Genomic DNA, 11,674 nt, shown 5'->3' with positions numbered 1-11,674 from the left:
TCCAGTAAGTATATCTAGCATATTTACCTTTCTCATTGGAGAAGAAGGCTTTAAATGAGCTGCAGCAAATATATTTGCATTCAGATTTACCAAACGACCTTTAATTAAAAAGGAACACTTTTGTTTGATAAGATTGTGTGGAAGTGTAGTGTAAAGAGTTGAAAAGTCAAAACTGTCAACAGAATCAAAAGGACCATCAAAAGCACCTATTTTATCTAAAACATCCCAAAAATGTTTTACTCTCCAAAAATAGTTAATTCCACTTTTTTTATATATTTTATTACAAAAGTTAATGATAAGTTCTATGATAGTAGTTAAGAGCCAATCCGCCAGAAAACCATGCAATATTCAGAAAATCGTCCAAATGGACAATCACAACTTGACAAATTTTTATACATCATCTTAATCCTTGACATAAAATAAAAGAATTTGACCACTTAATTTTTCCCAGAATCGTATCTATTTTTAGTAACAGCCTCATTTGCATAATTCTGTAAATTCATAATGAAACCAAGGAAAAATCCAACTTTTTTATGCATTTTAAGAATGACCCAGAAGCATATTAAATGGGGTAGTTGAGATTTTAGAGTAATGTCAGCTGAAACTCATCCATTTTACTATGTTATGATCAATACAAATGAAAATTTAAACGATTTGGCACATTGCCAGGAGCAGGGACACAAAGGCGTGGTTTTTCATACATGAATTTACGTGGTTTTCATTCGCTTCTATCTTGCAAGACCCATTCCGGATTTGTTTGCAACTTATATCGGTTTTAACTATGGGGTATGTTTTATTTCAAAACAAAATATTAAGCTTGGCAAATGACTATTATATGTTAATTTATGCCTTGGAAGAATGGTGATTTTAGTCCCAAATTGACACATTTTGATTTTGATTTTAATTAAATTCTAAACACAATTGGTATTAAAATGGCTCATAAAATCATTCGAACAAGTAAAATCAATTTGTCTGAAAAATGAAATAAGACGTATTTGTACTGCAAGTCCAAAAATCAATCAAATTGTCTGAAACCCAGGGAGTCCATCTTTTATGCTCTTCCATTGACTTATCTCCCTTGGGTAGGATCTCAAACATGTCAACTCCCAGTGATGGTTTGGCAGACAAATGTTTACAGTGAAGTTTGTGACTTTAATAATCTAGGATGAGCATGTGGGCCATCCCAGCCTTATACATCTACACATTACGAACTATTTAAGATATCTGAATGCACTAAAGACCAAAATAGCATTTCCAAACAAAATAATTACTGCCAAGAAATTTGACAATCATGACAATAATTTAGTGAATAAACATGATAAATATTGATTGGAAAAATAAGTCCATGAACAGCAAAAAGTGTTTTTAGATTTCAACGAGCAAAACAAAAGTATTCTAAATCATTCTTCGTAATAAATAAAAAAGGTGAGCGAGTGGAACCGCCTTGCTCGCACCAAAATTGAGATTGAGAGTGTCAAAACTGCTCTGGCACACCATCAATAAATCAACGACATTCTCTCTACCGTGGTATTGAAGCCAGCATTGGTAACCAAACATATTCATACAGATACAGACTACCATTCATCTACAATTAGGAAGTCTGAATAATACTGAAAACTATGGTGTAGAATTTCCAACAGGACTCCTTATTTTATATAAGACAAGGAGTGGTTTATTTTCCCATGGTTGTTACATCATCTTGTCTTTGAATATGCTCGAAGTACAGGGACTTTTATGGAATTCATTGACATGATAGTCAAGCAAGATGTCAACATCTCGTCCAACCCTCTTCCAGCAAAGCCAAAGCTGACCAAGGATCTTCACCCTTTCAAAACAGGCTGTATACAGGACGAGTTATTCCAGTAGGAACAGGTACAAATCTTACAATCAATTTTCATTTGTTCCATATAGCCAATCTGAAATTAGGGGACCAACAATTGATACATTATATATAATTAGCTAGATTAAAAAAAGGAGCGGGTGGGTGTTGAAGGGGCATGTGAATATTCTTTTACACCTGACCTGTTTCTAAGACATCTTATTTATTTCCTATGGCAAAGTGCAAGCAAATAATATATATCCGTATATACATTGTTCTGTCTTGGGACCATTTGATTAAAAAAGCAAGGGGGAGGGTTAGAATGGTCGAAATATTTATGTCCTTGTCAGCTTAGGACAGAATTTTAATTTTCAAGCTTTTAACCAGGGTACAATATATATTTATTTTCTGCTTTAAAAAATCAATTTATAGACCAGAATCATGATAATAATCAAAATCTATTTCACTATATTCAACGTTTAGCAGGTCAGGTTTTTATTCTCTTCCCCTAAGTTATATTTTCAGTTCTTACTGGAAGTTGTTCAGCTCTATGTCTACTAAAAAAAACTTTTATCTCGTGGAAAAGCCTCCTACAAATACATGTTTTACATACAACATACTGTACATGTAACACTAGACAACTTTATCCAGAGAAAAATATTTTTTTAATGAACTAATAGGCCATGGAGACTAAAAAAATCTAAAGCATTGCAAACTTTTGTAAAGTTCAATTTTAGGACCCTACATGAACATGTATGTAGATTACTTATAGAGCCCTTTTTAAAAGAAAAAACATACATTTAAACTACATGCACAGTGATGCTACACTACCCTACATTTCCTGTCTGATATATTTTATTTCATGTAAAACAAAATTGAAGAATTATTTTATAGTTTAATACTTTTTATTTGTAGGGCTATATATATGCAAGCAATGCTCAATTAAGATGAATTTTTGTAAAAGTGACAATAGCCAGGTCAAACTAAATACATGTATAGAAGAAGATATTGGTAAGTTATTATTGGTAAGTTATTATTAACTTATATATTAATTTAACTGTTTGTATAACATGGTAATCATACAAAGTATATGTAATCACTTATATAATAACATAATTATACAATTACATGTTATACATTTGTACATCAGTTTTATTAAACAGGTCTTTGTTAACTTGGTTTTCCCATTGAAAAATCACTTTCAATTGCTAATTTTAATTTGTAGTACTATATTGGGCGGCTCCTATAGTTTCCATTCAATAACTAACAATGACTAATGAACTGTTCATACATTCCATTTCAATTTTTAGGCAGTTAAGCTGCCTTATGCGAGCACCCTAGATTTGTGTTCTACCCAATAAATGCTGAAATACGTGCCATTGTTATTATCTAGCTGGCTATTATGTTATTTATAACTAATTGGACATTTTTTTAATACTTTTATTTCTGGAATACAAAAAATATGACCAGAAAAACCTTAAATGATCGTCGAACTATCCAAAACTTTTGAAGTTGCACATAGGAAGTAGTGCTCAATAGAAATCCGTACGTAGTTTATTATCCCCTGTGCTTTTGGCTACGATGTCAAAGAACAATTGTATGAAATATTTCATCGCCGAAAATCGGTAATTACAAGTCCTTTATTTTTCCCAAATGGCAAAATGCGCAGGAATATTGTTCATGTACAACAAATCTCTATGATAGAGGAAATAAAGTTATATAAGTGGGTGGTAATTTCTAACTTATCTTGCCAAATAAGGTTGTTGTTATTTTATGAATGAAACGAGGTCATGAAAACAGATGCGAAAATCGACGTTGATGGGATGTTTTAAGTAATGTGGACAACTCGTCCCCGAGACAAGTCGTACCGAATCCACTCAAACCGTCTAAGAAGACAACTTTGACCGTTTGTCAGATTTACTTAGGGTTTCATAAAAATATGAGACTAACATGTCTAGCGGAGCCATTAATCTTTTGTTTGTGCATTGGGGTCTATTTAGGGGTATTTGGAGGGGCCTCAAGAAGGGAGGGGTTTACTATAGAACCCTATGGGATTTTTATATTTTTAAATTTTCAAATGACTCAGTAGGTGATAGACACATGCAGTCTTCAGTAATGAGAACAGGACAATACAAAAAATCAACCAAAATATAGGGTGAGTCCCTTGGGGTCATCCCAACCCCCTTCAATTTGAAGATGTACTTTTATCTTGTAAACCGTCGCGTTCCCCACCCCTAAACAATATATATACTTGAATGGGACAATAAAAGAAATCAAATGAAAATAATTTGGGGGAGTCCCCAGTACCGTCCCACCCCTCCTGTTTGAGAACTTGGAAATAGTCAAGATCCCCACCCCTAAACCATATATATTCATGTATGGGACAATAAAACAAATCAAAAATGAAATATAGAGTGAGTCCCTGGGGTCACCCCACCCCCTCCTGTTTGAGAACTTGTAAACGGTCGAGATCTCCACCCCTAAACCATATATATTCATGTATGGGACAATATAACAAAACAAATGAAATATATGGGGAGTCCCTGGGGTCACCCCAACCCCTCCTGTTTGAGAACTTGGAAATGGTTGAGATCCCCACCCCTAAACCATATACATTCATGTATGGGACAATAAAACAAATCAAATGAAATATAGGGGGAGTCCCTGGGGACACCCTCGCCCCTCCTGTTTGATAACTTGGAAATGGTCGAGATCCCCACCCCTAAACCATATATATTCATGTATGGGACAATAAAAAAAATCAAAAATGAAATATAGAGTGAGTCCCTGGGGTCACCCCACCCCCTCCTGTTTGAGAACTTGTAAACAGTCGAAATCCCCACCCCTAAACCATATATATTCATGTATGGGACAATATAACAAACCAAATGAAATATAGGGAGAGTCCCTGGGGTTACCCCAAGCCCTCCTGTTTGAGAACTTGGAAATGGTCGAAATCCCCACCCCTAAACCATATATATTCATGTATGGGACAATATAACAAACCAAATGAAATATAGGGAGAGTCCCTGGGGTTACCCCAAGCCCTCCTGTTTGAGAACTTGGAAATGGTCGCGATCCCCACCCCTAAACCATATACATTCATGTATGGGACAATAAAACAAATCAAATGAAATAAAGGGGGAGTCCCTGGGGACACCCCCGCCCCTCCTGCTTGAGAACTTGTAAACAGTCAAGATCCCCAACCCTAAACCATATATATTCATGTATGGGACAATATAACAAATCAAATGAAATATATGGGGATTTCCTCGGGTCACCCCACCCCCTCCTGTTTGATAACTTGGAAATGGTCGAGATCCCCAACCCTAAACCATATATATTAATGTATGGGACAATTAAACAAATCAAATGAAATATAGGGGGAGTCCATGGGGACACCCCACCCCCTCTTGTTTGTGAACTTGTAAACAGTCAAGATCCCCACCCCTAAACCATATATATTCATGTATGGGACAATATAACAAACCAAATGAAATATTTGGGGAGTCCCTGGGGTCACCTCACCGCCTCCTGTTTGAGATCTTGGAAATGGTCGAGATCCCCACCCTTAAACCATATGTATTCATGTATGGGACAATATAACAAATCAAATGAAATATAGGGGGAGTCCCTGGGGTCACCCCACCCCCTCCTGTTTGAGAACTTGGAAATGGTCGAGATCCCAACCCCTAAACCATATGTATTCATGTATGGGACAATATAACAAATCAAATGAAATATAGGGGAAGTCCCTGGTGTCACTCCACCCCCTCCTGTTTGAGAACTTGTAAACGGTCGAGATACCCACATCTAAACCATATTTATTCCTGTTTATCATTTCAAAAAGATTTGAATGACATACAGGGTCAATCTCCTTGGTGTCACATATGCATATCACTTTACTAGACCAAACCAATATGAACTGGACTTTGCCCAATGTCAGGAGACCATGGGAATGACGAATTATGGGGGCTTTGTTTGGGAGATTTCGTAACGGCATCCTGTTACAATTATTTCTTGTTTATTATAAAAAAAATTTGATGCAAAAAAGATTATTGAATTTACTTTAATTGTTTATTAAATTATTTCTGGGCCTATCATAATTTTCATTTATGGCTCATTTTAAAGAAAACATTTAAATCTTTCAAGCAGTGTAAAGCCCAAGAATGTTTGACCAACTGTTTTATAATCACCTGTCATTTTATTCCAAACTAGGTATGGAGTCACACCATACACTTGGGGATGAAGATGGGGGTCATTTACATTGATATATGAGTTGCTTTTGAAAACCTTGATGAAATATTAATTAATTTGCCTTAATAATCAATTCATTTATTGAACATAAATGTACAATATACGAATGTTTAATGTTTGTTCTTTCAAATCTTAAAAAAAAATTGAAGCAACATTGCCACAGTTTTCATAATTATGTTTGCCTTGGTTTTTGGTTAACTGCCTACAGTGCTTACAGTGCTTTGATTTTATTTATTAATACGTATTACTTTTACTGTTAAGTCTGTTTTTTGTGATATCCATTTTACGTGACTCTGTATTTATGTATCCCGTCATACTTTCAACGACAAAATTATTTTATGTCTACCTGTGCCAATTTCAAACGCGCGATTTTACGCCAGTACTTAAAACCTTCAATCCTTTATGGGTGGATTTTACATAGATATATAAAATCGTATAATATAAGCAAAATGAGGATGTTAAATTTGATGTATGCCTTTTTGTGCTTCTTCGTTACATTTGTTTGTTTTTATAGTGATTAAGATGATAACACAATGTTGACTGCTGTACCCCTATTTTTGACAATTTTACCTATTGTGTCTGTTTGTTTTGTTCATGCATCGTTGCCAATATAATGGAATTTGATGCGACTGTCATACATGTACAAGTGAGAGGTTTATTATCTATAAAACCAGGTTCAATCCACCATTTTCTACATAAGAAAATGCCTGTACCAAGTCAGGAATATGACAGTTGTTATCCATTCGTTTGATGTGTTTGAACTTTTGATTTTGCCATTTGATTGGGGACTTTCCTTTTTGAATTTTCGTCGGAGTTCAGTATTTTTGTGATTTTACTTTTTCAAATATAAAAGGGGGAGATTTTTATTGGTACTTTTGAAGATATTTCACCTGTTCGATTAATTGATTGGTTGTTGGTAATGCTAATGTCCAATGGCAAATAGTTCATGCATGTTTAGGACAAGAACAAATTAAAATAAATACATTATTTGGGTTCTTAATATGCTAAATCTAACAATGTATTTAAATAATTTAAGATGTTGCAATTGGGCCCCATTTTAAATTGGTTCACATTGATTTCAAAATGGACCAAAATTTTTTTTCTTATTTCTACACAACTTGAATTCTTGAGGTTCTTTTGATATACAAAATGCAAATGTTTTATGTTTAGATTTTTAATTTTGGTCAGGTTTTCAAATTTGTCCACATTTTAAAGTCCAAAGGGTCCAAATTTTAACTTAGTTTAATTTTAACAAAACTTGAACTCTAATTACAATGAATTAGGGTTCTTTGAATGATAAATAGAAATAATCAAATATCCTGAATATAAATATGTACTTAGATTTGTGATTTTGGTCCCAGTTTTCAAGTTGGTTCAAATGGGGTCCATAATTTAACTGTGTTTGATTTCAACAATAATTTTAAAGATGCTGATTCAGCCTGAATCTAACCTGTAGTTAGTTTTTGGGCCTTATTATGAAATTGGTTTACATTGAGGTCCAAAGGGTCCAAAATTAAACTAAATTTTAAATCTTAATTTGATCTTGGGGTTCTCTGATATGCTGAATCTATTAAACTTTATCTTTATACCATATTTATTCTGTGTTAGAAACCTATTCTTTGTCAAATATTTAATCCCATTTCAAATTTAGAGCTGTTATAGCTTGAATGTTCTGTCCAAACTTGCATTTCTTCTTCATTTTCCACAAAAGTTGTCCTTTTCTGAGATAACTGGTGTTATCTTTTTAAATGAAACTTTAGTGAAAAGAAAAGCACAATATGTGGATGATTATCTGATGTCAAACATTTTCAAGATGGCCACCAAGGATGGCACAAATTTTAACACTGGTTAATTTAATGAAAATTGTTAATTAGGGATAGTCGTGGTAGTTTGACTTGCTAAACAAAGTAAGGTTGTTTTTTCTTCCAAAATGGCAAACATTTTCAAGATGGCCTTATATGAAAATTGACATTAAGGAATTATAGCACTTTTGACATGCCAACAAAACAATGAAATTTTTTTTTCAAAGATTGACACAGCAAATAAAGGATAAAATTTTCAATTTTGTTGAGTTTGATTTTAAAGAATATTGATATTTAGCTGTACTTTGACACAGAGAACAGATATAAAGATGGCCACCATTTCAAAGATTGTCACTAAAAGCGGTCAAATTATCACCATTGTCTGTTTTCAATGTAAAATTATATTGAGAGGTAATTTGACATGCCAAACCAAATGGAGGCAATTTTTATTGTTGTAAAGATGTTAAGGGCTATTTGGACATGCTTAAAAGGAGTGGATAATAACTATTCTGCAAAAATGATTTGGCTTTAGTTGGGAGAATTTTGTAACTGCATCCACCTACAGTAAAAGTTGTCAATTTTATTTCCTGTCAGTGGTATATATGAAATTAAAAAAAAATGTGGTATGATTGCCAATGAGAACAAATGACATAGAAGTAAAGCTATAGATCTTCATACGCCATATGGCCTTCAACAATGAGCAAGACCTATACTGCATATATATTCAGCCATAAAAGGGCCCAAAATAAGAAAATGAAAAAATATGAAAACTAACAGCCTGATTTATGTATGTATGTTTTGTGGTTTTCAGATCTAGACTCGCAGCTAACCTTTCTGTCAAGTGTCAACAACAACTGAACTTTCACAGCAGTCAACATCAGATTAGGAGACTGATAATGCTTCTAACAGAAACAATTTCAACCAACCAAACAAGCAACAGAAACTTTCCAACTTTAAAACAACATTTAAATCTTCCATGGGATGATGTCTCAAAAAATAACAGTTCATCATTTATGGAGATTTTAATGTTATGGTTTTTCTTTCACAAGAAAGTTAATGTACACTTGTTTTATAGTAAAACCTATAGCCGTTCAAGTATAAAAAAACACATTCAACTTTATTGAAATTTGAAGATTCATATGACTTATTTTAATTCTGTTATCTCTGAGGATGTGATGTAGAGCATTATAGGTACAGTAATCTTAACAGCTATCCAATTTCATTCAAATTCCTTTTTAAATTTTGCACTGGTATATATAGACTAAGTAATTTGTTTTTCGTCTAGTTATGGGATTTTTTTTTAGAAGCATTTATGATTTTCATGTTTGTATTGACCACATTGCAGCAACATAGATATAGGTACCTGGCAAAACTTGCCTTGTTAGCATACTAGGCTCAAAGGGTCATAAAAAAATTTCCATCACTAAGTGTCTGTTAAAATCATCTGTTTACAGTTTTCACTTTTAAACCATCATCTTAATAACTTTAGAAGAAGTGTCATACATATATATATATATATGTATACAAAATTTAAAAACTTTTCAATATATATATATACTGATAAAAACTATCAACATGACAAGATCTAAATACCCAAAATTTTTCTGAAAAATTGGACATAACATCTATGAGCTATTGTCCCTGAAATGTGTAAATTTACAAATTTTCACAGTTTTCTGCTACTATCCGACAACTATATCAATATATTATAAGAATAAATTGCAAAAGTGGTCAGAAGAAACTTTTTTTTTACAGTCTGAACTTATTCTGAATTGTTTAACTGCTAATTTAAATTGATTGCGTTTGAAATATGTGTTTTTTATCGTTTTAGGTGCACAATTTGTCAATACAATCTATTTCGGCTCCTGGGAGCCTCTAGATTTATAATGAATAATTTTTATTTATGTATGATTATTTTCTTAATGTATTAAATGAAACATTAATTATTCTTTTCCATTTGTTGTTATACTTATTTATAAGTCCAGATCCTATCATATGTCAGTAGTTACAAATTAGACGGCAAAATTGAGAAAATTTGAATATGCAGGTTACCCCATTTTGTTGTGGCATATACCAGACACCAACATTATTTGCCGAGCTTGAAATTTTTTTTTATTGGGTATATATAGTTATACTTTGCAAGTAGATATGTTGTTTTACAATAATAAACGGGTCTTGGAGTATTTTGGCTCTGAAAGATGACCAAAATCAGCCATTTTGGACATGTAGCTAAATAAGACATATTGAAACAGTTAGATTATACATACACTTAATAGACAGCATTGTTAATTCTATGCATTCTTACACTTAAAGTGATGTATTACTAGGAACAACTATCAAAAAATTATAAATGTGACCATATTTTTTTATTTAAACCAGCGAAATATGCCAAAAAAAGGCTTATTTTTGCTGTTTTCGAGCAATTTCATCTGTTAAAACATGGTGCTCAAAAAATATCCAGATCGGTTCAATATTTTCCCAAAAAAATTTGTGTGGTTATTTATATTACTAAGGTGCACCAATATGCCAAATATGAACTCATTTGGAAAAAGTGACATTCGGACGGTTTTGCATGGTTTTCTGGCAGATTGGCTCTTAAGGAACTAGTTAAAAGCACTGAAAGTTTAATTTAGTTGTATAACACTTACTAGAAGCCGAGATGAAACGATATTTTACTGGTGTTTTTGTGTATAGTTTAGGTAACCAATACATAGAAGGGACCTTCATATGTTCTGAAGAGGACTTAAGCTGTGATGTGGTTATGATATGTTTGTTTACTACCCAACTTTCTGTGGAGCGCACAGACTTGAATGTAGAAGAATTTAAAATTTCATTCTTAAGAATGTCCGTGTAGTATTTACGGCATACCACCACCACATTGTTAGCTGCTTTGTCGGCCGGTACAAACACAAACCGCTTTGAAAGTACTAGAAGTTTGTTTCTTATTCTATAAATAGGCGTATTATGACTGTACTCTTGTATTTATTTCTGAATTATTTTCAAATGGTATTCGAATATCCACACATTCATTCATACATTTATTTAATAATAAGAATCTAGAGATATTTTATCAGATTTTTCCCGTTTACACCAATTTTTACAATACGATGAAAGAGCGTCTTTTGTGGCCTGACGACACTGTTTCCAATCTCGGTCTTGAATGATATTGAGGTCCCCGTAATTACATGGCCATAGGGATCATATCTAAAATTCGACGATTCACAGTCTCAAGTTAGAGGAGTTTTATTTTCTACATTGACTCTGATGTTACTGACGTATAATTAAAAATTAAACTTCTGTTGTTTTTTTTTGTATGTATACGAAATAATAATTAGTTCTGTGTTATCAAAATAGGGAGATATACAGCTTTGGATGGTAGTGTCATTAAATATACTCGATAAGTTGATGAAATCCGCAGGAACAGCCTATGTTGGCAAACAGCTGTAATTATACGCGAATATGAAGAACGAGATTGTGTCACACACCTGGAAAATATCATGTAATTTACTAATTGGTATTTGAACCAGTTTACATAATAATTGATGCCAACCATTGTTTTTAAATATAGATAGATCATCAAGTGTATAATTTATACGGATTTCGATTGATACGTTTGCCTTGAGACCTATTATTACGTTGTCTTTTATCAACAATATTCATGATATCACTTTGTATCAGTATTTGTATAAATAAGAAGATGTGGTATGAGTGCCAATGAGACAACTCTCTATCCAAGTCACAATGTATTAAAGTTAACAATTATAGCTCAAAGTACGGCCTTCAACACGGAGCCTTG

The 11,674-nt window shown here is 33.1% G+C and overlaps 1 long non-coding RNA gene across 1 annotated transcript; it reads left to right on the top strand.

Annotated features, from left to right (window-relative positions):
• Positions 1 to 1,095: 1,095 nt before the first annotated feature.
• Positions 1,096 to 9,829, top strand: LOC127709310 (uncharacterized). Its single transcript, XR_007985579.1, has 3 exons — positions 1,096 to 1,872; positions 2,735 to 2,830; positions 8,690 to 9,829. It is a non-coding gene; the product is annotated as an uncharacterized LOC127709310 (long non-coding RNA).
• The last annotated feature ends 1,845 nt before the right edge of the window (positions 9,830 to 11,674 follow it).

Source organism: Mytilus californianus, unplaced genomic scaffold (genome assembly GCF_021869535.1).
Source record: "Mytilus californianus isolate M0D057914Y unplaced genomic scaffold, xbMytCali1.0.p SCAF_7, whole genome shotgun sequence".
Classification (NCBI taxonomy): Eukaryota; Metazoa; Mollusca; class Bivalvia; order Mytilida; family Mytilidae; genus Mytilus; species Mytilus californianus.
Note: the sequence above shows the minus strand (reverse complement) of the source record. Positions and strands in the feature narration are given on the sequence as shown.